The sequence below is a fragment of the Rousettus aegyptiacus genome, unplaced genomic scaffold, assembly GCF_014176215.1.
Source record: "Rousettus aegyptiacus isolate mRouAeg1 unplaced genomic scaffold, mRouAeg1.p scaffold_m13_p_14, whole genome shotgun sequence".
NCBI classification, from domain to species: domain Eukaryota; kingdom Metazoa; phylum Chordata; class Mammalia; order Chiroptera; family Pteropodidae; genus Rousettus; species Rousettus aegyptiacus.
The window spans coordinates 55,959,254-55,986,695 of NW_023416289.1; the positions used below are offsets into that span (position 1 = coordinate 55,959,254).

At 43.5% G+C, this 27,442-nt stretch overlaps 1 protein-coding gene across 1 annotated transcript in view; it reads left to right on the forward strand.

Moving 5' to 3' along the window:
- MCTP2 (multiple C2 and transmembrane domain containing 2) overlaps nt 1-27,442 on the forward strand; it is a 526,866-nt gene that overhangs the window by 290,574 nt on the left and 208,850 nt on the right. The window contains exon 5 of the mRNA XM_036232007.1: nt 8,715-8,799. The gene's annotated coding sequence lies outside the window, so the exon portion shown is untranslated. The remainder of the gene's footprint in view (nt 1-8,714; nt 8,800-27,442) is intronic.

Here is a 27,442-nt window from a genome sequence, read left to right on the forward strand (position 1 = left end):
CCCCTTTTAGGGGTTATGATTAAAAAGACTCGCACCCCAAAATCAGATACACCTACGTTTTCTTCCATTTCTTATATGGTTTCACTCTTTTACATTGAACTATTTGGTCTACCCGATGCACATTTTAGTTTCGCCGTGAGGAAGGACAATATCCTGATTCTTTTGCAAGAATAAATCAGTTGCTCCAACAGAGATAATGGGGAAATAAGAGAGGGAAAGTCCATGGACATCAGCTTGCAGCCACGCCACCCAGAACTCCCAAAACTTTTTTCCATGCAGTGCCCTCCGACCCAGATCACCTTCAAATGCTGCATATTGAATTGAATTATCCTAATTTACATAATTTTAATCACAAAGCTTGCTAGATATCCATGTCATGTGCCCCTTAGAAAGAAGTTGAAACAGAATGGGTTTAACGGTCATGAGGTCTCAGGGACTGCGATTTCTAGACAGGATCGGCTTGATATTTACCACAGAGAACTGACCTTGGGGATCCGGAAGACTCTTTAGAGGTGGGTAGAGAACTGAAACGGACCCAGGCCATTTAGGTTTAAATGGGAATCGATGTCATTCATGGTAGCAGAGAAATTTTCCTCCCTTGGAGCAGAATTACCAACAGAGGCTGATAATTCAGGGCACTGGCACAAAGCAGAGAGAAGAAATGGCTGTGGCTGGGCCGCACAAGAATGCCTCAGGAAAACCTTGGTTCAGGGCCGTTCACTCATGAGCAAGAAAACTAAAATCCTGATCTGGAATTGAAGAAGAGTCCAGCAGTAGTAAGTTCATGCACAGTAGACAGGGCAGGATGGAAGGACCCACTGGGCAGTGCCTCAAGAACTAATGGAGGGAAACCTGGCCCAGTGAGGACCGGACATCAGGCTGGACTGTGGACAGTGGGCCTGTGGATTGTGAAACCACTGTCTTTCTCACCGAATGCAAGTGCGCACCATTCTTGAGGACCTTTTTCCTGAAATCCATGTGACCGTCGGACTCCCTCACTTTCGCCAGGTCTCTGCTCAGGTGTCTTCTTATCCAATAGGTCTTCCATGATTTCTCCATCTAGGAGCCATTTCCTGTGTTCAGAAAACTTTTTGTTTCCCCTTTTCTTTCACTGAGTTGACCCCTATAGTCCTCTAGACCCTTCCAAAGGTTTCTTCGATTTCTTTGACACCCCCCCCAACACTGAGTGAGATGACGCTCCTAAATACCTTGACCTGAATACCTCTATGCTTGTCCCTCTGACGATAGCACTCGTCCCATCCTTCCTCACTGCCCGCTTGCTTGTCTAAATCTCTCGTGAAATTTTAAGTGCTTGGAGAGAAGAGTTCATTGTTTTATTCTCAGCACTCAGCACATAGAAATCTCTCAACAATATTTGTTAAACAAAGGCAGTGAAATATGCACACGTATTTATTTTTAGACAATGTGTGCCCTTTTATTTATGGATTCCCACATTCCTAAGTCATTTGGCATATGCATGTGTGTCCCGAATGTCCCATGCCGTTCCTATCCTGGGATGTAGAATCCAGTGCCATGTGAGATATTCGTAGAGCTCCTTTAATTTTACAACAGACAACCAAACAAAACAACGATCTTCATCTCCTTAAGCTAAACCTTCTTAAAACCCTGTGTTCTGTTCTTACTTGTAGCCTCAAATATCATAAAAGAGTGACCCACACAAACTCCATGTACTTCCCCACAGTCCTTCCCCTTAGCTCCCCTGGGGATCTCCATAAATTTCCTTTCTTGAAACTATTCAGTGAGTGTATTACCAAGTTAAATGGTCCATTTTATTAGCCATTTCCCCACACCCAGCCTCGATTATTTCATAGGAGGTAATGACAAATCCTGAGACCTTTCCCCAAACCTAGGGGGCCGGTGCCTTCGAGAACTGACCCCTTACAGCAGGCCGCCCCTCCCAGTGCTCCTGCACAATCATGCCCACAACGTGCCGTGTATTGCGCAGTTGGCATAGATATTTTGAAACTAGGCAGACCCTCTGCGGTGTTTAGTTTGGGGCAGAATTTATGTTTTTGGCTGGCTGCCACTGTTTAACATGTTTAGTTTTAACTGACAGGCCTGGTTAACACCACAGGTCATAGGTAAGCTTGACTGATCCCAACTAGGCAAAGCCAGACCAAAAGGTGGACTTCTTTTCCCAATTTTCTTTTACTCTCCTTACTGCCTCAGTACCGACTGATCTTGGAAATAATTTCCATCCTTCTACCTGATTCTCTTCTATAAACACTTCCTGCTTTGTGATGACAGTGTTCTTTAGAAACCAGATATTCAGGAATTAGAAAAAGCTATGTGCAAGGATGAGGTCACGTACTGGGAATTAAGACTCTGTGGCATAGTACAGAGAAGGCAGTTACTGTAAGAAATCCTGAGAGATGTAATGTGACATTTTTCTCCTTAAACCTGGACCTGGGTGGCATTCAGGAACAATTCTACAGGATGCTGAAGAGCCAGTAACAGGAGAACTGCCAGCGAGACATGAGACTGATGTTTGTGCAACAGCGTCACCAGGGCACGAGGAGTTTCTGTTTTACTTTTTCCCTAAAGGGGTTGTGCAGCGAGCCATCTTGTGACCGCTTGTCTTATTCGGTTCAGTGAAAGTGTCTGTGCTTTTTCCTACTATCTCAACCAGAATCTGTGCCTGGACCAGGCTGGCAAAGTGTGTACTCCCAGCATGAAAGTGTGATCCAACCATAACGAGCCCTGACGAGGCTTTGGGGGACAGGTCAGCGAGTTGTAGGATGGCACAGTTGTGGGGGGGTCAATGCCTTTTCCCCTGTGACAGGAGAATGACGTAGAGGAAACTGTCAGGGTCGAGGTAATTCACAGTTTATAATGATGATCTTAAAGCAAAGAGAAGTCATAATGATGTGATGATGAGCTAGCAATAGTCATCTGAGGATTGTAAATATTCTGGGTATGTTCATTTTCACTTTTTTTGGAAGGAAATAAGTAGAAGGGAAATAATATTCTGAAAATATAAGTTCTGTAAAGTAGGGAGTTTTATCTACGAGTCTTTTTATTCACTGCTAGATAGATTGAGCCTGACACATAGTAGACAGTAAGTACACGGCGAATAAATAAATGGATTAATTAAAAGTAATTTTTAGCAGCACTTAAAATGGGAAAAGTTAGCACTCATCGCATGTCTAATACAACCAAACCGAGCTCTACCAAACACAATCCCTGCCGATATGAGAAATTTTTTATCAGATGAATATTGTTTTATTTCTGGGATTATGATTTTAGCATTTGTATTATGGTACAGGAGAATATGAAGGAACACACTAGATGTAAAGGCTTTAGTTCCATCTCATTTTATATAAATACATAATGTATATATATCCATAAATATAATGTGAATGTATCACATATACAGGTATTTATGTTATATGTATATGTATGTTTTCCTCTTTATAGTTAAGAAGTGGAAAGGAATACAATTAAAGGACAATATTGAACACAAAAGTCTGACACTATAAAGCACAAAAGAGCCAGGTGAAACTGAGCTGTGGACTCAATGGCTTGGCTCTGTATTTAGGGGCTAATGAGGCTGCATGTCGAAAAGGAACTGTACCTGCATTAATTTTTTTCTCCATTCTGCTGGCCCTTGATGGATTTGGGCCATGACCTCTGCTACTTTGTGCTTAGCCAAGGACGTCACTGAGCCTGGGACACATCCCCAGCTTATAGGGAGTTTGCATCCCACACTTTAATCGTCCTTTGGTTTCTGGAGAGTCGGAGGCAGAATATGGAACTCAGCAGCCCTTTCATAACGGGCCTGTGGTTCAGGCACGGCTTGGAAAGGGCCCGGGGCTGGCAGGCGCTCCGGGCGAATTTTCCAGCAGCAGTGTGGCTCCATTTGCCTCCTTCAACAGGTCTTCAGTTGGCTGTATTAGTTCATCGGCTTCAGACTTTGAATTGGCACATGTGCATTGTGCAGATGGGGCAGTCACATCGACCGGCCTGGAACTAATTAAAAACTGGAATATTTTAGATCAGGAGGAGGAAGGGTGGCCAGATTTGCAGGGACAGTGCAAGTGAGCTGAAGGAGCAACTTGACCCAGCCCTTCGAGAAGAATCGCTGCTGTGTGACCTTAAGTAGCCCCAGCTGGGCGTGGGCATGTCCAGGTGTGGGACAGACCCTGCTAACTTGACAGGTACAGAACCATCTCAGTGACTTAGGAAATATGTATATTTTTTATCTTCCTAATGGCGCATGTTTTGTCAAGAACTGTTTGGCAAGCTTCGGGGAAAAGGTACGTCCAAGTGAATGAAGGCCTGTGAAAAGCATTTATAATGAGGGAAAATTACTGCCTCGTTGAGTGTCAGGGGCTGCGTTCAGAGGACTGCATTCAGGCAGGCTGGAGGCACACTCAGTGACCTCCCGCCACAGTGGGACACCATCCATAGGACTTCCCTCTGGCTTCCCTGCCCCCGCCTGTTCTAATTCACCCTGCCTCCCCTCTTTGTCGCCCCCTGCTGGCTCGACGTAGGATTCTGTCTTAGACTCCAAGAATTCAACATTGATCTTTGCTCAGATTGAGTCTTGTCTTGCTAAGGACCTCACCATGGCCTGCCTCTAACAGCTGTTTCACTCCTGGTCTGGGGGAACTACTTAGGCTTGTTTTCATCCTTAACGATCTTAGCTCAGAACTAGAAGTTGTAGATGCAAAGAAATTCCGTGGGTGGTTGTTTTTGATATTTTGTTTTGTATTTTTTCTTAACATCTACAATTTATTTGACTTGTACGTCCTAGGTGCCCAGCACTGGGCTACGTCATGAAAGACATTATCCCCTAATTCACTCAACAAAATAAATATAAAGAAATTATATTGTTATTCTTTTTTTATTTTAATTTTTAAAATTGTGATAAAATATACGTAAGAAAAATTACCCTCTTAACCATTTTTAAGTGTCAGGTTCAGTGGCAGTAAATATATTCACACTGTTGTGTAACTATCAACACATCAGCACATCTCCGGAACTCTCTGTCTTGCAAAACTGAAACTCTGTACCCGTTAAACAACTTCCCATTTTCCCTCCCTCCAGAACCAGGCAACCACCATTGGACTTTCTGTCTCAGTGAATCTGACTACTCTAGGTACCTCTTTTAAATGAAATCCTGTAGTATGTGTCGTCTTGTGACTGGCTTATTTCACTTAGCATTATGCCTTCGGGGTTCATCTATGTTGTAATATGTGCCAGAATTGCCTTCCTTTGTAGCCGAATAATACTCCATTGCATGCACAGACCGTAAGTTGTTTATTCACTCATTCGTTGATGGAGACTTAGGTCGCTTCTACCTTTTAGCTATTGTGAATAATGCTTCCATGAACATGGATGTAAAATATCCCTCTGAAACTGCTCTTCTATTTTATAGCTGAGGAATCCATGCCTCAGCATGGAGAGATTAAGTAACGTGCCTCAGGTCATATGATAGTTACATGACTAAACCAGGACATAGATTCAAGGGTTCTCACTCCAGAATGTGTCCTTTTCATCTGTCCATGCCAGTCTGTCCAAAGAACAGATGCTTGTCCCACAGCAATGTGTTGTACATTATTAAATTAACAGAGCTTTATCTGAGATTGCCCTAAGAAGTTTTGCATTAATTAAATCGTCATCATGCTAATAACAAATTTTCCAAACTGGGTCTTTACTGCTAAAGAACACTGTATCATTCCAGAAATGCCGAGATTAGATAAGAACGATAATAACAGTAATAATAAAAGTAACCAGTTACTTGGTGCTCCATATTTGTAAAACACTATACCAGCCACATAAATATATTGATTCTGAGCAAAAAGATTAAAAACCTTCAGCCATTTCATTCTACTGTGGGCTAACCCCAGTCGTTATGGTGATATTCACTAGGCGTTAGCACTGTTAATGGGTCCTTTGAATATTTTATCTTCTAAAATATCTACTAATGCCCCCGGATTTTACAGATGAAGATATCGGAACACACAATGAAATATTAGAGTTCAATCTACCATATATCTGGCCCCAACACCCAGTTTTCCTGTTACCGCTTAGGTACCAGGCACTGCTTGCATTGATTGAGTCAAGTAGTTGAATTTTAGTGAATCAGATGCAAACAAAATATTTGTCGATAAGCTGCTGTGAATTTTAGATGCATGGCTTTTGGAAAATCTGGAATGATCCCCTAACACGAACAGTTTATGAAAGTCTTTGAAGGACATAGGCGTATATAAATGAATTAACGAGTGACTTATTGAAGAGATCAATGCATATTTAATATCTAATAAAATCCCATAGATGCCACCATATCCTACAGGTCTCTGCAGCTGCCTCTGCCAGCTCAGCTTTCAGGGCAGGGTCTGGTCCTGAGAGTTTGTTCACTAATCCCCTGCTCAGGCCGCCTGGCTCATTTTCAAAATGTTTCCAAGGCTTCAGCCTCCAACTCAACTCTTCGTCTTGGAAAAGTCTGTGTCTCCTTCCAGCTTGGTGCCGTGATTTATTTTTGGCGGGTAAAGGGAAGAATTAGTCATACCTGCTCTTCTATTTGAGTTAACGAGAGCATTGTGGCCGGTGGTCAAGATGGTAGTTTATCAGGCTGGTGACTTGTAGGGTTTACAGCGTGAGCCTCCTTTCCCCTGTGAGTCACTTTACAGTAATAATGAAGAGGTGAGGTCCAAAGTCTGACAGTGGATCTCCTTGTACTAGGTTTTCAGTATTGCAACAATGTCCATATTGTGAAAGGAAAGATGATGTCACCTCTTTGGCAGTTAAAAACAAAGGAGGGCAAATAAAAATGGCCAGGGCCACCCAAAGAAGCTCAAATCAATACTATTGACAATGAAGAGGAAAGCATTCTTTCTCTCAATCATAAAGTATGACTGAGCTAAGCAATATTGACCTTGGGGTAAGGCATTTCCTAGCATTTAATGAAAGGCTAAAAAGCTGATGGACTTTTAGTCAAACTGGTTATTAACTGCCTGAAAGTGCCTGACCCTGGAAGCTATAATTGCTGCTACAAATACAGAGCACATAAGAAAGGCCAAGTCTGGTTTACAATGAGCTGTTGTAAGCAAGTCCCAATACTGAGCCGCCAGACTGACCTCACAGAGCAGCTGCTGGAGTGCCCCCCGCCATTCCTAATGGACGTCATTTCATAAAGACCCATTGCTAGGTATACATTCTAGGAATGGAAGTGAATGACGTTTACCAGTCTTACAGAACAGAATATCATACACTCTAGGTACAACAGTGTACTTCAAATGTACCAATGTCACTGGGACTACAAAGGCCAGTGCTGTCCACTAGAAATATAATGTAAGCTGTGCGTGCAATTTATAATTCTCTACTAGCCACGCTAAAAAAAGGAGATGAACTAAATTTTAACAATATATTTTTCTTACCTCAATTATCCAAAATATTAACATTTCTACATGTACTCAAAAAATTATTGAAGATATTTTATATTCATTTTGCATACAATGTTTTTACGATCCAGTGCAATCCACTTAGAATACACCTGAATTTGAACTAGCCACATGTCAACTGATCAAGAGCCCCATGTGGTTAATGAATACCATTGTGGGTAGTGCAGGCATAGGAAATTGGTTTGGCTTAAGTAATAAATGTTTAAATGAGTAAACCGGCCAAAATAGTGGGGCGCATTTTCCTATAATGATCAGCAAAGCGCTAACTTGGGGAGAGATGCTAAATAAATTTGAGTTATATGTGTAAGTTTGAAAAGAATGTTCACGGACAGTGACTAACTTTTGCAAAGAGGCATGAAATACTCAAGCAAAAATAAATAGGTAACAGTCATTTCGAATAGTAAGATGGCTACAAAGAACTTACACCGGGCGATGAGAGCGATCAGGTCAGCGGGTATGACTGGCCGTGGCAGAGAGGTGATATGACTACAGAGAGGCTGCTTGGGAAACACTTTGTGGATTGATGGAGAGGACAAGATAGGCCCACCTTAGCAGGTCTAGAGATGTAACTTCCTGAAAATGCAGAAGCATGTACACCTGTATGTTGATTTTAATGATGCAGAGTATCCATGTTCAGATAAGGTTGCTCTATAAAAGGCTTTGTTTCCTACCTTGAGATGATCAAACCTCAAACTTAAACATAAGTCTGCCTTCAAGCAATTTTCTTACAGGGTTTCAACAAGAATTCTGGGATACTATCATGTATCCATAAAGATCAAGTCAGCACTGTTCTTGGCAGAAAACACCTTTACGGTGGCAGTATGGTTGCTTATCGCATCCAGTGGCTTTCTCTCCTGGTTTCCTAACTCCTCTGTTTCATCTTTCAAGCTGACCATCCATTTATTCTCATAGCGTCTCTCCAAATAGAGCCAAAGGCCATTGATTACCTGTTTACCCCATTCTGATCATAGTCTAGTCCTGCCTTCCCGATATTGCGACCAAGTGGTCTTAATAAGTAGTTGAGAAGTTCCCACTTTTGTATAAAAGCTTTTGGTTTACCCATATGCTTGGCTAATACGTGTGCTCTACTGCAGTTCACAATTTAGACCCCAGAACGACTTCATTTTCTTATTCTTCTGGCCTTCACGTCGCCCATATGAACCACCAACTCAAGCAAAACTCCATTGATATTGTATTGTGTGGTGTTGACTGTACTTGAAGAGCACCAAGTAGGGCTTATCAATCATCATTTCTTCAAAAGCTTGCATCTTTTTTATGTTTTTGCAGATACAGCAACAAAACCGATTGCTATGTACAACTTTGAGAAATTCAATGAAGAATTCTTCACATTCGAAGTTCTCAGCCAAGGAAGGTCAGTTCTCTATTACCTTTTCCCAACAGGGTCAGAAACCTAGAGATTTCGCTTCAAAGTTTCTTTTAAGAACCATTTCTGCTGTTGAGATTTGTTATTAGACAGCTCTTGCTCAGTCTCATTTCTATTTGCTATTCTCTGCTTATCAAGTTCATTAACATCACGAGTCAAAGTGTACTGGTTCATAGCCAGTAGACAAGTTTGATTTCGAGTTCTTGTTACTGGTGATCCTGTCTATACATTTATTCTTAAACTCAGAGAACATCTAAGGATGTAGATGAAAAAAACAAATTGTGGACTAAATAATGATGATAATTAATGTTTATCAAATATTTATTAAACATCAGACACCATGTTAAACCTTTTCTCATCTATGACCTCATTTAGGTTTCACAATAACCCTGAAAGAGAGATGTTATCTTCAGCCCCGTTTCACAGAAGAGAGCATGAGGTCCAAACAAGTTAGTTAAGGGGCCTTTCAGAGTCATACAGTTTATAAGTGGTGGAGCCAGGATTCAAACCAGGGGTGACAAACTCCAGGCTCTATGTTCTCATCCAGATGCAACACCCAGATTATAAACCAGCTTTAACAGAGTAAACAGTTTCTAGAAGAATGCAGGGTTAGGGATAGGTAAATAAAAATGGATCTACACTGGCGCAATAATACAAAAGGTAAATAATGTTCTTCTCTTTCTTCTTGTTAAAAAAAAAAAAATGGAGAATAGGGAGGGAGTATAGTGAGGGGCAGGGAGAAAAACAGAGCGAGACCCGGAGTGGAAGCCGATATGGAGGACGTTGAGACCATCCAGACAAGAAAAAATGACTCATTGTGCTTATCCTAAGAAGGCATGAGGGGACACGTCTTGCACTTTTTCAAACGGTGCTAGCCTGCCGTAGCTTACGTTACCATCAGAATGATTTAAAAGAGACTCACGCTTGGAAATCCTTTTGGTGGCAACTTCATAATCTGCTCAGTGTCCAACAAGGCTCTCTTCAGTTACCGAATAAACAATTTCAAGTCATAGTTCACAGGGAATTTATTTTAACCTGCTTTTATTTCATGGGTTCTTTCCAAGTTTTGCATACTAACTATAAAGGGACAAATGTTTCCCATCAGGCCCACAGGAGAAGAAATTGGGCCTAAACATAATCCAAACTAAAAATACAAAACCATCTCTGGAGATAAAATATTTATAATTCACGTATTTGGAGAAAAAACAAAAGACACCCACACTCCTTTGCCTAGGGGATCATTTCTGATAATTATTAAATATCTAAAAAAGGAAGTATCAGACTCCTCTTGGGCCATTCATCATTTTTGGCCCACTGTTTTACAGAAGCCATTATTACAGCAACAGCTATGTGCAAGTGTAAACTCTTGGCAGCTTCCCCCAGGGTCACTGGCCACCACCGCGTAGAGTGGGTGCAGAGACCCATTCAGCCATTCTGTCCCATGTACGTGCCTGGAAGCGTGAGAAGTCAATAAATGCTCCCCTCATCTGTCCAACTGGAGGGCAATTTTGAAATGCATTTATTCCGTGTGTTTCATTAAAACGTTCCTTCTGGGATCCAGCCACCGCTGTACTTAGTACAACCAACTTGAGGGTGTATTGGCTTTTCCTCTTTGAGTTCCCTTCTCAAAGCAATCCACATGCGCTCAAGTGCTTGTCTCGAGCTTTGTGTTTGAGTAGAACTTAAGCAAAGAAAAGGTTATTACTGTTTTATAGTTGATGCAAACTATCTATTAGCTTCTCTTGATAGTGTTAGATGATGCATATTTTCAACAATGTCCAAAAACTTATTTTTATTGGAAATGCATTCAAAATTACCTTGATACCCTTTACATACGTTAATTTTCCTTGGGGTATGATAACTTCAGATTTGACAATAGTCTAGCAAGAAAGGCATGAAATTTTAGTCTGCACATAGATTTTGTGGATTGTGAAATTCCTTAGATGTGTGTGAAACATTTATTTCTGCTTAAGACTTAGTTTACTTTTGGAAGATCCATAAAATATGACATTTTAAAAATTAGCCAAATTTATTTAGATTTTTTGATTTGACAGATGGCATCTCTTGAAATAGAGAAAATGAAAATTCTTCAGAATACCACAATGTACACATTGAGTCACTTCTCTGAAAAAACATTCCCGAGAAGATCTAAGATGTTAAACCATTTAATTTCAAAATTCATTTCTCATAAGAATCTTATAGCGATTGATTGGCATTGCAGCTTCCCCAGTCACATCCCCAGAATTAATAGATTAAAGATGAATCCTGGAGTGTGCATGTTTAAGCAGCTTTTCAGGGGATTCTGAAGCAGATAACTCTTGGACCACACTTTAGGAAATGCCATTAATAGATCTTCAGATTTCAAAGATGGCAGTTCATCCTCATCACTGAGTCTAAGGATTAGAAAGATGCTTTCAATTCTAGTGTTAGGTTCCTGCCAGGTCTATCATATTCTAGTCATCTACTTCCACCTCAAATTGCCTTTTTCTTTGTAATGTACACGTAATGATAGTGGAGTCAGAGGACCCCTTTTCATATCACGCCCTTCTCTGGGAGAATAACCTCTGTGTCTCATTCATTCATTCCTTCATCATGCCAGACCCAGTGATAAGACCTTGGGACCCATTTTAAAACAGATGAAGGACCTGTCCTCGAGGAACTTGTACTTCACAGTCAGTTTTCTTACTGGAATATGAGGATATTAATAGCATCTGCCTCATCAGAATGTCATGAGGATTAAATGACTTAATCCATGCGAAGCACTTAGAACATTGCTTGGCACATCCTTACCAAATGTTAGCTTTTATTAATCATGTTATCCTCAAGTTTAAAATCCTTCAATGAGTCACTTTAGGGTAAATTCCAAAGTGCCCTTAGGGTAAATTCCAAAGCGCTTAGCACAGTAGACAAAGCCTTTCGGATCTGGCTTCTGACTTTGCAGCCTGCTCCATCCCCTGTGCCCCGCTTCCCCGCTAGCCATAGAGAATCGTTCACGGATTCCATCCTCTGCCATCCTTCCCCATCTGATGCCTTGATAAACCCTGTCCTTTCTGTCTTGGGCCATCTCCTGTGTGAGCGCCTTCTTTCCCTTCAAGAGTTAGCTCAAATCGTCCCCTTCGGAAAGATGATCGTGCTGGCTCCTCTGTGCATATCCATGGCCCCAGGTGGTCAGATTGACCCCCCTTTTCCACACAGCATTCACACCTGACTTTATTAAAAATGGGCAAAGTGGAAGCAAAGAGTCCAGTTGTAGAATTCCAAGTGGGAGCTGAATTCCTGGTGTCACAAAAGACTAAAAGGAGCAGACAGATGTCCCATGTATTCTCGAAGTAGAATCAGTAAGATGTGCCTGATAAAGGGGAATAAGCAAAAGAAAAAGGGAGGAATCAAGAGTAAATACAGGGTTCCTGGTTTGGGTAGCAGGGTAAATGGTGGACTTGTTTACAAAGACGAGGAAGATGGGATGTTGAAATACTTCATTTTTCTGATAAAGGGGAAAGAAAAAATTACGTTAAGTCTGGTTAATTTTGAGATAATCGATGTAAGTGATATGCGCAGGGCAGTTAGGCATGTATCTAAAGTTTGCAGAGAATTCTGAAGTGCAGATATACCTTTAGGTATTTTTTTAAAAACACTAATAATACCACTTAAAGCTACAGGAATAGAGGGGATCATCTAGAAAAAAATAAGTAACGATAAAAGAGACGGAGGAGCAAGTCCTCGGGGATCGGTATCCGAGGTCGCAGAGACGCGCAGACACTGACGAAGGGGGCAGACGAGGGGAGGAGGGAGGAGAGCGCCGTCCGGGAGGCCAGGCACGGAGGGGCGCGGGGTTTCGAAAGGGAGCAGGTGACTGCGGCACCCGCCGCTGGCGGTCAGGTAAGGAGGGAGGAGGAGAGGTCCGTCGTTTAGGCATCAAACCTGAAATTGGGTCGTGTGCCCCATTATGTGGTGATTGATAGGTAAGAGGTAGGTAGATGAAAATAGAATTAGCCCATGACTATTAGCCCATTACTATTTTCATCCAGTATCTTCCTAAGTGCCTTACAAGGATCCATCTACCATTAAGAAATTTTTTCTGGTAAATTCTCTTTCAACAATGACGAGAGTAATAATAGAACTACTTATTGAATATTGCCCAGGTAGTGTGTCTATAACACACTACCGTCTATACATCACACATAGTGCACTTAATTTTCAAACTGGAACAATTAATATTATTATAATCCCCATTTTACATGTGATAAAATGAGGCTCATAGAAATATCGTAGTTGCCCCAAGATCACAGAACTAGTAAGTGGTTGATTGGGGGGCTGAAAACCAGATAGGATATGAGCTCTCAACCACCAGAATGTAGGGATGTTTCTACATCCCTAGCATTTTACATCCCCAGTGTTGTAGTGAATGTGGTACCGGTCCGAGGTGGCCCATTTCGGTGAGCTGGGGTGGGATGGAGAGGAGGGGGCCAGTCTGGCAGTTAAGGACTGAAAAGTACAGACTCTGAAAGCCAGAGAGGAAGGTCAGAGGCTCAGCAGAAAACAGACATACCAAGTGCTCCAGAAACAGCTTACCCTACTTCAAATGGGTCTGTGGCCAGCCCTTTGTCCTTGACTTGCAACACATGGCTGGTGCCCTTACTGGAAAGATAATTTACGACGCTGGAGGGACATCAGCCTTCGTGCAGGGCCCGCAAGATGGGAACAATGACTCTTCCTATCCTGAGTCCTGAGAGTGTTTCCGAAGCTCCAGCTTGTTTCGGGCAGCTCTGGGGGGACCGCTCTGGAAGCTGACTTTATTTTAGAGAAGAACTTCTGTTTTACTAATTTACTTTAGGAAATAAGGATGTTAGAGAAATGGCAGGATATTCAGGGGTGGGGATCAGGGAAACCTGGAAATCTGAACAAAGAAGCCTCTCTGGAAGCTTTCAAAAGGTATATTTCACTTGTTAGGAAACGTACTTATTTATTAATCTATTTCCTTGACCCCCCTGCCATGCGTTTCTCCCCCACCTCCCTCTGACTGACTTAGAAAATTAGCATGTGATTTATTTTCCCGCTTAGAGTTCCTCCTCAGTGAATCGCAATGACTGGCAGCAGACCTTGCTCTGAAAACCTGGTAGAAATATTTGAAAAGTCATCAGGGGCCGAATCTACTTAGCGCTGTGCCTGCCACTTCATCTATTCCTACCGCGCCTCTGCGAGATTGGCGGGGAGGAAGTCATGCTAAATTGTAACGTGCAGCTCCTCAAAAAGCCTGCTTTGACCTGCCCCAGTTGGCAGTTTACCTGTTTCAAGAAAATCTATGGGAGATGGGGGAAGGGCTTAAGCAATCAAATACAGTCCAGGTGGAGAGACTGTGAAAAGCGGAGCTGTTTCTTTAGATACTGCTGACTTCTCTTCCAAGTTGAGGAAGCAGTTGATGTGCACTTAATTGCCTCTTGCATCATTTGTCTGAGGAGCCTCGTTCTTATTTTGAGAGACAAAGGAGCCATGTGTCTTAATGGAGATGGAATAAAATTGGAGGCTCCCTTGAGCCCTGGTGGGAAGTGGATCTGAAAATGATGATCGAATTAAGTGGGTTAAGAGGGGAAGCCACGTGTGGAGTATCCTTGGCTTCTTTTCTTTCCTGGATGCCCAGTAGCATGTAGTTTGGACCTTCTTACGTATATCGATGTCCATTACCTCAACTGAATGGAGGCTCAGGGGTGTTGCCATTGTTGTTGTTTGGATAATGTGGATAAAAATGCTTCAGACTGGGATTTTTTTTAAATCAATTTTCTTTTATTAATATTATTCGGCCTAGTGGCGTATTATAAAGGCAGATGGATTGATCTCGGAAATCCCATTCACCAAGTTTCCTCTCCTGGCCACCCCCACATGCCTCTTGTGAAGCAATGCTGTTCTCTAGTCCTCGTCACCTTTCTTCTCATGCATTCATTCAACGAATATTTGTACTCCATTTGGGAAGTGCCAGACACTCTGTTAGGATTAGGATAAAGAGAAGGCAGATCCTGTTCCTGTCTTTGGGGGCCTGCTTTCCCCCTAAAGAAAATGTTTGAAGAACCAAAGCATACAAATGCTAAATAAATCTGGGCATGAGTTATGTGTATATTATCAAAAGATTATACAACGGATTATCACCATTAAAATATATATTATTTCATATACATACATACATGATTGAAGCGGTATTGCTTCCATGGACCAAAAAAAAAAAAAAAAAGATTTTAAAGACACTTTCAGCAAACAAGAGAGAACATATAGAAATTATAATAGTAAAATTAAATAGAATGTGTGAATATAAAGTGGAGAAAATTAATAATAAATCTAAGAATAAGGCAAAGATTAGACAGGAGAGGAGTGGGAGAAAAACTTAAAGAATTAGAATTATTAGAATTTAGATTATTTTAATATTATTATTAAAATAATTTTACATGTAACTATTCCATAGACTCAAGAAGCCATTTGTTGCAGAAAATGAAATTCCATATATTTGTTTTATGAAATAACAAACGTCGACTTATAAATTTATTAAAGGAACTGCCTTATTCCTTCTTTGTAGGACAGCTCAGCCATCTAGCAAGCATTCGCTTTCCTTTTTTTTCCTATAAAAGGCACATGACATAAACAGCCCTCTTAAGAACTTGAGCAAAATTGCATCACCCACAATTTGAGGAATATAAATGACCCGATGTGAAAACTGGGGATTATGAAGAAGTACGTGAAAAGGCACCGCCAAACTCTGGCTAAGGCTCTGAGGGTCAGTGTGCTGGTGATTGTAGGTTTAGGAATTTGGCTTCCCACATCACCCAGACTGAAGATAGTACCGTCCTTTCCAGACTATGTCTTGGAGAAAGGACTCCCCAAGGACCTCAGGACAGGAGAATGCAAGGGCCATTAGGATATGACTGTATCATATGCTACAGTTTCGGGGGGACCTGAGCTCCTGTGAAAATGCCATTAAAGCTTGGTGATTGGTTTTGTTTTGTCTTGTTTTGACTTACCATTTTAGCGGTTTGTTTGTTCATCTGTTGTGGCCATTTCTCAAGAGGTCGCATTGAAGTTCCTTGTGATTATTTCAACATAACATGTCTGCTGCTATCCTCAGTTTAGTTATGTAAAGTGGCGATATTATAATTTGCTAAGAGGGATTCGCACAGTCCTCTAGGAGCCTCAAAAAGCACAGGGCCCAGAAGTGCAGATGGCTATGGTCACCTTTTGCATTTGCTTTCCCTGCTGCTGTTGAGGGTGTTCAGATCACACCCCATATTCCAGACACTGGCTTCTAACTGCGTTGAAATCAGTAGTCCAAACATGCATTCCACGTGCATGTTCATTCATGCAGCTCCCAGAGAAGACAGGGACAATCTCGTTCAGCTTGCGTCGTTGATGATTCCAGGTGACATTTACAGTTATTGTTTTGTTTGATGTAAACGTGAACATCTGTGTTGATTTCCAGTCAACAACTATTGAGCACATACTCGTGTCAAATTCTTTGCCAGGCACAAGGCATAAAACAATAAGACAGATTGTGCCCTTGAGGGGCTCAGAATTTAAAGTAGGAGATAAACAAGTAAAAATACACTTAGGCTGTAATGGGCTCAGTGACATGTACAGGTGTGCACAAGGCAGCATGGAAGCATCTCTGAGATGCTCTTATCACCGTGAGAAGCATTTCTGCTGACTCTTGAAGGACAAGTAAGTGCTTATCAGGTAGAGAAAGGGGGAGAAGACACGTGAGCGCAAGCAGCACGTGTAAATGCAGCTCCATAGGTGGGGTGAATATATATGGAGAAGCATTGAGAAATGAGGTTAGACGGGGGTGCACAAGTCACAAAGACGTGCGTGTGGAAAAGAGCCCTGCTACACAGGGCTCTGTTCAGGACTGGAAGAACACTTTCCTCGAATCTCTGCATCTCAACAGCCCCAGGTATGCGGAGGCAGTTTGCATGTGACTAAGCGCATCTGCAAGTCTGCCGGGTGGACCTGCCAGGAGCACATTCGTGCAAAGGCTGAGATAGAGAAACATCGAGGGAAGGAAATCCGTTCAAAAGGAAGGAAGGAGCAGGCACGAAGGGGTTGGCTCCAGGGCTGCGTCCTGCTTGTTGGAGGAAATCACTAGTTCTGAGCACAGCGTGGTCCTGACAGTCTGGTATGACTGCAGCGTGTCTCAAGGACCCGTGTGAGGACGTGGAGTGGGAAGGGGTGGTGGTGCTGCCTGTGAGGAGAGCAGCGACTGCGTCAGGAAGGGCCGTGTGGGCAGGAGCGCACCTTGGCCTTGAGGCAGGACTGCAGGTTCATTCATGAGCCCAGGCGGAACGCCTCCTGGGGCAACCAAGCGCACCTCTGCTCTGAGAGGCAGGAGTCCCCCCGCCCCCAGGTCTGTGCAGGAGAGCAGTCGCCATGCTTCCTTCCTCACTCAGCATCTCTGATACACCCTGTGATTTGCAGTGTGGCGTTTCCAGTAAGATGTCTAGTTTGCTCCAAAACCCAGCCTAGAACAATGAACACATCTGCAAACAAAATGTGCCTAGGCTTGGCCTAACGAAAGTAGAACTCTCTGAGTCAAACCTGTCACAAAGTGGTGAGGGAGACAGGAAGAAGAAGCAGGCTGGCCCAGCAGTGGTCTTAGAATAAGCTCCAGATACGAAACATGTATATCAATGGACTCTTTTTACTTCTTTGCTGCATCTCCTGCCTAAACTTCCCTGGAGGGGAGAGAGAGAGAGAGAGAGAGAGAGAGAGAGAGAGACAGAGAGAGAGAGAGAGAGAGAGAGAGAGAGAGAGAGAGAGAGAGAGAGAGAAACACTGCTCTAAATACAGAGAGTTTGGAAAGAGGGGCACTTTGCAAAGAGAATTACAAAATCTCACCTATCACAGATGGGTTTATGCGCCATCTGAGACACTCAGGTGTCACCTCTTCTAAATGCTGCCCATTCCCCGCCCACATCTTTATCCACTTCAACGATCTCAGACCTCATCAAGGATTTCATTCTCAAAGTTTCCATCTATCATGAGCACTTCAAGGAGAATAATGAAGAAATAATTTGCATATCTTGAGAGCTGAATTATGCTATAATGGAATTCTCAGGGCAGGAATAATTGAGGGGAAAATGCTTTTTAAGCGTCATTTCCAATTTGGCTTTCATATTTCCAGGTTTCAAAGTTCCAGGGGGGTCACTGCCTGAAATGGGGAAGCCCAAGAGGGTTCTAGGAACAACTGCTGCATCTTTCGCCTCTTGTTGTCAGTGGACGGGACTTATGAACCTCGGTCACAGCATCTAGGGTCATGTAGGGCTAGAGCTTAACCCCCTGACCTAAACTGGATACTTCAGACAGCGCATCATTACTTAGAGAGCATACCTTTGCATACGGTTAACTGTGTAAGACGCTAGCTATTACTTAAAGTGACAATAGCAGCTATCATATATTATCAAGAACCTTTTATAGGTCAGATACGATACTAGGACCATATACACACTAGTGCTGAACCCTTCCTACACCCCGAGAGTGAATATGTTTCACAGTTCACAAATGCAAAACCAGACGATCAGACAGGTCCAGTCACTTGGCTAAAGCCACAAGTTTGATGGAGGATTCGACCTTAGAGCCACCTGGCTCCTTCTAAGTTTGGAGTTTCTGGGACCTTTTCATACTAGCAGGATAGAGAGAGAGACAAGGGACTCATCTTATTGTCAGTGATTGACTCGCATTCTTTTCCTATAAAGCAACACATAGAAGGCAAGGTGTTGACTAGGTCTAATGCTTTCCTAGACCTATAAAGGGAAGGTGTTGATACAACCTTGGTTCAGAAATCTTGGCTGTTCTACTTGTGGCCCAGGGCATCGCAGGAGAGTGGAAAGAGTAATCAGAAATGTTTGGTGAACTGTTGCTGAGGAATAAGCCACCCCAAACTGAGAAGTTTAAACATAGAAAAGAAACATTCATTTGTTGAAAATTCAGGATTTGGCCAGAACTTTGAGTCTCTGCTCCTCATGGCATCAGATGGAACAGTGTGACTGTGGCCAGCAGATCTGCTTCCGAGATGGCTCATGCACATGGCTGGCAAGGTGGTGCGGGCTGTCCCCTGGGAGCTCTACTTGGGCCTTTCCTCCATGTGGCCTCTCCACATGGCTAGGTGGGCTTCTCCTAGCATGCATTCTGAGGGCTAGTGCTCCAAAGCTAGCCATCCAAAAGGACAATGCACAAACATGTATCCAGCCTCAGCTTACTTTATACTGGCATCACACTAGAGCTAGTCTCATGGCCAAGCTGAGTCAATGTGGGAGGAAACTACACAAGAGAGTGAAGACCAGAAGATGTGGTTCACTGGGGGCCACCCAAGTAGTAAGTTTTTCACCAGAAGCAAACTGACTTTGATCCGAGTAGGGACTCTGATTAGTGCTTCCCTTGTAAACTTAGAAACGTTTCTTAGCCTCTCTGTTCCTTCCTCTCCCCAACTGTAAGATTGGGTTAACAAAATCTACCTCACACTTTTGATTAATGACTATAATTTCCACACTCATATGGGGTTAGTAAATACTCATAGAGTGTTCATTTCTTTCAGGATCTGGTAATTCTGAATTAATTTCTAATAAAAGAAAACAGGGCTTAACAACTGTGTAACAGAAAATCAGGAATTGGGCAAATCTCAAATGTCTTCTTACAGAACCCTGTGATAACTGACAATGCATTTTCTGATGGAGAAAAACTAAGAAAGCGATTTCAGAATACTTTACAGGGTGTTGATGTGAAAGGAGGCTGACTATGCAGGAGCATCGTGATCGATTGCAAAGATTATCATCTTGGGCGTAAACAAAGACTGAATATAAATCTCACTCATGCCACTGAGTGAAAGTATCTCTCCAGCAACTCAAATGTTCTTAGTCTCAGTATCTAGATTTTAAAAGTGAGATGTTGGAAAAACTAAGCTATAAAATACCCCCTTAAAGAGCTCAGTACCGCTGTATATACTCATGAAATAGTATTGTTTTTACACTTGTTGTCACTTTTAAATGACTAGTGGACCAAAAAAAAAAAAAAAAAAATCAAAACCCTAAAAGATACCAAATTGTCTGCATCTCCATTTAGAAGCATAATTGTTCTACACTTGGATAATAGGTAGCATGCATTTAAAATTTTTCTCGGTAGGAAAGTGCCGTAGTTTAAGAAATTGGAGTAGGTTTGTGAGAGTGGAGGTTGCAGGAAGAATAATTTATTTCAGGGGTTGACAACCTTTCAGAAGGCCAGATAGTAAATATTTTAGGTTGGGAGGGACATTCTTGCTCTGAAGCAAGTATTCAACTCTGCCTTTGTAGTGCAGGAGCAGCCATAGACAATACATGAACAGTAGGTATTGTTGTGTTTCAATAAAACTTTATTTACAGAAATGGATGGTGGGTCAGGTTTGGTTTCTGGGCTACATTTTGGCAACTCTTGCTTTAAATATCTGCAAACATTTAATGGCAAAAACGTTCTCCTCTTAGAATCAGATTACTGAAATCCTTTGAGAGTTACCATGTTAAGATTATAAATCCGTCTCTGACCCCATTGACTGACTGGTTTGAGCAGAGAGAAGGCTTGCACAAAGTGACCATTGTCACTTGATCACTGGCACCAAATGAATTACAATACAGTAATTCGTGGTTTCCAAGAATAACTATTTGGACATTTGGAATAAATCACTTTGTACAAACATAGAACACATTAAGTGAAAATGACAGTGTTTCAAATATTCCTAGTCATGCAACTTTTGTTGCTCATTATTTATTTGTTAAATAGGTGGATTGGGCATATTCAGGGATCCGTAAGGTCTCTTCCAGTTCGGAACTTTTAGGATTCATTGTAAAATTGAATCCTGGTAATTCCTCGAGAAGATGTTTTCATTCGCTTGCTTAAACACATTCATTCATTAGACAATTACGATGGCCCGGGCGCTGTTCTTGCCTATAAATATAACAGGCATGGAATAAAACTAAATAGAGAAAGGGAAGGGAGGGAGGGAGGGAGAAGAAAATCGGATAGTAGGAAGTTCTATGCAGAAAAAGTAAAATAAGGGGAGAGAAGCCATAGAAATCTATTTGAAGAGGTTCCATATAAACCTCCATATGTACGTAACAAAGAGGGATTTTTTGACCTTCGGATGGTAATAAGGAGAGGTCAGGAGTGGAAATTTGGAAGTCACTGAAATCTAGATGATAGTTACAGCCATGGGATACAGTTTCGAGTTAGGGCAGGAGGCCCAAGGCTGATCCAGGAGTGGTCAGCATTCAGGAGTCAGAAGAAAAGAAGGGGCCAGAGGAAACACCCAGGATGCACCATCCGGCGTGAGAGGAGGAGGAGCAGGAGTGAGTGGTCGCAGGGCAGGCACACCCCGCCCGAATACAGGTTCACGCCTGAAGCTTCTAAAACGCACATCGCCCCGGAGGGCTCTTTGGGAGGCAAAACTTTGCAACCCCTGGGGTAAAATGTCAAAGTTTATTTCTACAGAAATACACTGAAAGGAAACCACCCGCTCAGTAGACCGCACACCTGTGTTTTCTGAAGTCCTTCTCTCAAGGGAATAGTGAGTCAGAACATTTGAATTTAACGCTTCATTTTGCAATCCCCTGAGTACCAGTGGGGCTACATAAACAACCATTTCCTGTAACCTCAGACCCTACATCCAGTTCTCACCTCGCTCTCGTCACCCACACATGCCGACAGGTTTCCTCCCACTACAAGGTTTGAAATGAGCCATACAGAAGAAAAAAAAGAAAAAAGCAGGTGAACAGGAGAAAATAGTAAAAGTGCCCACCATGAGACTCACGGGCAAATGTCTATTACCGCGTGTAACAGGCAGAATATCGGCCTCTCGAAGCTGTCCACCTCTCAATGCCTGGAGCTAGTGACATGACAGAGATTCGAACAGGATCAAGATCGCTAATTAAATGGCCTTAACATAGAGAGATTATTCTGGATTATCCAGGGAGGCCCAGTGCCATCACAAGAGTCCCTAAAAGGAAAAGAGGAAATCAGAAGAAAGCCACCAGAGAGGTGGAAGCTTGAGAAAGGATTTGGCCCGACACTGCTGGCTTTGCGGAGGGAGGAACGAGGCTGTGAGTCAAGGAGTGCGGGCGGCTTCTTAAAACCGAATAAGGCAAGGCCGCCGTTCACCCCTAGAGCCTTCGGGAGGAGCACAGCCCTGCTGACACCTTAATTTTTGTCCATTGAGACTCGTTGGGAACTTCTGACCTCCAGAACCGTAGGAAAATAAACTCGTGCACTTCTAAGCCACTGAAATTGTGGTAATTTGTTACACCAGCAAGAGGAAGTTTATGCAATATGGTAATCCTATGTAGTATGAGCCTTGTTCAACTATAAATCATACCTAGACACTACCTCAGCGTATGACATTTAGCGAAATCAATTTTGAAAATATGTTTAGAAATTCATACGGGGTAAATAACTCTTAGCTTACCAGCAAGTGTTCCCTTTGGGAGAAGCCTTGCCCTGCTAATATTAATCCAGCAGGCTTGGAATCCAGCCAGGTCTCAGGAGTTTAGCTGGAATCAATTAGAGGAGAAAGCTCCAGTGGGTTATAATGCTCAGCTAAATAACCTGGGGCTCACGTGGCATCTTGCACTGTGTAAGCTTCTACTTCTTAATACTGCCTTGGGTTTGGTTATTGAGTATTTACATTAGAAAGATGGCAAAACACCAGGAAAACAAATAAATTCTTCTAAGTTTGACATATTGGCTATTAATGAATGAAAATTGATGGTGGAAGGTATGTACGCTGACAGAATCTCTTCCAAAAGTCCGAAACCTTATTTAAGAATGAGTTATTGTATGAATATGTTCTTGAAGGATTTCTACTTTTGGGACAAGCATTTTTATCTGTGTGCGCCATTCAAAGAAATGGTAGATAAGTTAACATAGCTTTAAAACAACAACAACAACAATTTAGCTATTGAAAGGAGACATTCAGAAATCCTTTCCTACGCTTGAGTGGGTTGCCTTTGCTTTTTCCTTGATCTCCTTTAAGGATTTTACAAAACTAACAAGACAAAGACCTGACGTGACTTGTGTTGAAGGGAGATCACTTGGAAATAAGAGGATCTATCAGAAAGGATGAGACTAACGCGAGGAGAGAGTCGGAAAGTTACTGTAGAAACAGCTCTCATATCTACCGGGATGAGATGGTCACGCACTGACATATTTTGCTACCACAAAGGAAACACAACTATTCCTGGTCACATTGACACCACGTATATGGGGGATAATGTTTTTAATTTTATCAGACTAAAAGCCGTTAGGAATAATAAGCCACATGTGCCTCACAGTCTATTCCTATATGCCCAAATCATTGCAAGAAATAATAACAATCTTGGTTTTCTTTTAATATGGTTAGTGTTTCCAGATTTGTATCAATTTACATGTATATGGGGATGGTCATTTCAACACTTCGATTGCTAGTCTGAATCCAAATTAAAGTGGTAGCTGGAAAAGAAAAGAATAGGGGACCAAAAAAAAAGGAAGAGGAACATTTTTAGTGGTTTCATTCAATTCTGCAGTCTTCCTGACCTCTCTGGTTTTCCCGCCTCTCACCTAGACAGTAATAATATTTGACAATTATAGAGCTTTTTTGAAAACAAAGACCCCAAAGGCTTAATGCACCACGGTCGGAGGCAGAGGGCAAATCAGCTGCCACACCAGGTGCATGATGCCTGCCACCTCTGGTGTGGAATGTGGCAGCTGGGCCGCAGCTGGGCCGCAGCTGGTGGGTAACGGCAGCCTGACAATGGCCCAGAGCAGGAAGTGAAAGGCATCCTGAGTCCCGCCGGAACTTCAAGGGCAGCAGGAGGCAGCATGAGATGACACTCTGGATTGTTGCTTGGCTGTCCATCTTACGAAACACTCAACTCCCTCGTCGGGGGTGGAGGGAGGCCTTCCCTGGCATAGCCTAGGGGATCCTCACTGGTCAGGAACTGAATCTTCTGAATCAGCCCTGAGCGGTAAGAAATTTTGCTTGAAGACGTGGAGACACCATGCCCAGATGCCACAAACGGGAATCAGAGTTGCCTCCGCCTGGGTGACGGAATCGGAAAAGGAACATTTTCTTCTCACTGTACCTCAGTGGGCAGTTTTATATCCAGCAGACAAGGACAAGGCACTTCTCACTTGGGTTTGAAACAACATGGTCTAGTCCAACTATTTTAAAGATTATGTTCCTGGAGAGCTTGTCTCATGCTGGGACGATTGAAACACCCCTTGCAATCTGTTCGCTGTTGACATTTTTAGTGCATCTACTCCAATTACATCCCAGCAGTAACATAAATGGGGATGAAGGCTTCGGAGCTTCCTGGTTGTTTTGCTGTTGCTATTCTTAGAAGGTTTGAAGAAAAGAAAGGGAGAAAATATACCTCTGGTTCACTGGGACCTGCTGAGCCCTTTTGGCTGATTCGAAGTTAATAGTAACTGTGATAAAGCCCCTTCAGATATGACAAATGTGAAACCAGCTAAAAGGCCAAGAGTCACCACTCTGAGATGGAAGGCTCAGGGCCAGGTGTGTGACTGATGGAAATTCAAGCTCAGCTCAGGGATCTCTTCTCGCGGAGAGAGCGAAGGGATTTCAGGGAGTGTGCGAACGTGGATTAACCAGTACTGTGTCACGAAGTCCCAGGTTAAGAAGGCTGCCGAGACCACGGTCAGTAGACGCGGCCGGAAGGAACGACATGGGGCGGGAGTGACCATATGCCGCGGAGCGTAGCCTTGGCGGGAGGGCGAGTGGGAGATGGCCGCAGCTGTGGGTCTTTTTTCCCGAAAGACGTCAGGGCTGTTTTCTGATTTTAAAAGAAAAGCCTTTCTCTAATGTGACTCCTGTGTGTGCAGAGTTCTTCCAGGGCCTCCGTAGTCAGCCCCTCAGATGAAGGCTCTCCAGGCCTCCCTTGTGCCAAACCACATTCTCTGTAGCAGTCGCTCTAGATGCATCCGGCAGCAGGGGTTTGTCAGCACAGGAGGTTCCTTGCATAGCCCTTTGGTAGTGGAGCTGAGGACGGTGCGTCCAAGCCGTCGGAGTTCAGCCCACACCGAAACTCACCCTGTGATAGACCTATCTGTTACTGTCACTGCGCCTGAGTCCCTTCAGTTATAAAATGGGTTCAACGCAATCACTTCCCTTTTAATGCTGTTGTGAAGATCACATGTAGAGCTGATACGTTGCAAAATCCAAAAGGCGCCACCGTATCGTCCTGTAAACATACGTCTCCCCCTGCAGTAGAATGTGCAAAAGGCTGTACGTTAACTATTTCATATAGGGAATTTAGAAGTGTACCTGGCGCACAGTAGGTGCTTATTAAGTATGTGTCTTTATCATGCTGTTAGCATATTGACTGGAACATGGAAAGTACTCAGTAAGCATTTGTTAAATGAAAGAGTGAATAAGTACAGTGAATTATTTATGCAATTAGTAGACCAGCTTTGATAAAGGGAAAGGTACATAGGAAATTAAAAAGGTGGAAATTAGACTGCAATGGATCTTGGATGCAAACTGAATGTCTTGAATTTTATTTTGTAGTTAATAGGAAGCCACCAAATGTCTCTGGACAGGGAAATAACATACTTAAGGCAATTTTAAGGTTGATTAAGGGGCAGTGATTTATAGAATGAGGTGCAAAAGAGGCCAGTCATAACACCGCATAAATAACCCCGCCGTGAGCGAGCTGGCAAGGAAGGGATTAGCGTGAAGGCAGGACGGGACGTGGGGTGGCAGGCGTCGCTGTGGAAACCAGGGTAAATCTCGCTCTAAACGTACACCCGAAGCTCTGGGTCTTGGCTCAGCTCTGCGCTTGAGTCTCCTCTGCCCTCCGAATACGAGGGGAGCAAGACGCCTCCCCGCGACTCGGCTCTAACAGCTGAAATGACACCACTGGGCTCACTGCTCCTCAGGGTGACTCCAGCTCCGAATTCCTTCTGTGCGCTAGCACAGCGGGGTGGTGGGCAGCTCCTTGGGAACCTGGCTGCGGACCGTTCCACGTGCCGGTCTAGCATCAGAGCCCTGATGCTAGGGAATTGCGCCCATCTGCCTTCCCCTGTCCATTTAAGGGCGGTTCGGGGTCTGAGGGGGCCGGGGGGGCGTTTTCATCGGGGTTAACCGTTTAGCTCCGTGCGCTCGTTCCTGCCGGTTCGGGGCAAGGCCAGGCAAGCTGGCCACCCTGCTCCACGCGCCCACACCTCCCACCGATGCGACTGGACAGATGCCAGCGAGCACACGCGCATGCGCGTACACGTGTGCACACTCGGAACACACTCCCACACTCACTTCAACGCACACCCACTCATGCGCACTCACATGTTCACACTCATGCACACCGTTGCAGTTCACACTCACAGACATTCAGGCACACGTGCAAGTACACACTCAACAGACTCGTGCACAATCACATGCTCACATGCACACACATTGACTCCCTCCGACACACTCACACACTCGTTTCCCCATGCATGCACACATGTGTCCACACTCACCAATCTTCATGCACTCACACAATCTCACACGCACGCTCCGTCACGCATGTCCTCACTCACACGTGCAGACACGTTCTCCAACATGCGTGCTCACACACAGGCTTCTCGCCTGGAGGGTAGGGCCTGAGGAGTACGGAATTGTCCAGCAGAACCTTGTTGACACTCCTGTCGTTCTGGCCCAGGGCAGCCATAGCCCCCTGGCTTCTGCACACCTTAAATCACATCACAGTTACGGAGACAGATTCAGAGAGCTGAGACCAGCCCTGTCAGCTGGTTAGGATTTAACATGGTAGGTGACAGGGACGTTTGGACCCAAAGCTCCCTTCCTAATCCCTCCTTCAGTCTTCATTTGTGCAAGCACCCACCTCCCGAGGGGACTTGCTGCCAGGAAGGCAATTAAAACCAGCTCCCATCTAATTGAACAATAGCTGCCTCGCTGTTCTTTCCAAATATGTTTGTAAATATCTTGTAATTAAATTTCCACCTTCAGGGAGAGACCGCTGGGTTGCTCTTGAGAGAGACTATCAATGGCATGTGGCCAGCAACTTTCAGAACACTTAGCTCTGATAAGGTCTGAGCTCCCTTCTGTCAGGCAGGTCAGGGCTCATTGGTGGGGATGCCACGCCGGCCCAGGTCTTCTGTCAGCCAGTCCCTAAGTAACCAAGCACACCTGGTTCCGGAGGATCCTCTGGCAGAATCGCACCGGAACCGGGCAGTGTGTGAATGTGAAAAATGTGCTGCTTTGGGCATCAGGAGGCCTGCCTTGGAGGCCAGGCTCTGCCACTTACATTTTTGTTTATTGTTTTTTCCTTATATTCCTATATTTATTCACGGCTGGCCTCTAGTTCCCAAAGAAGCTGAGGTCTCCGTATACAAGCAGATTGAATAGAAAGGGGGAAAAGGCACGTAATAGAAAGGAGAAAGGAAATGCATGCAGCACGAGGGCTAATACAGTTGCAAGAACTGCCCACTGATTGTTGCTCTGGCCTTCCTGGCAGCCTGGGGGAAAAGGGAAACAGGATGGCCTGCGTGACCACATAAACAGGGACAGGGACTCTGACTTTCAAGGAAAGATGCTTTTGGTAGGTTTTTTCTTAAAAGATCTGACCCTAAATTGTTTCCT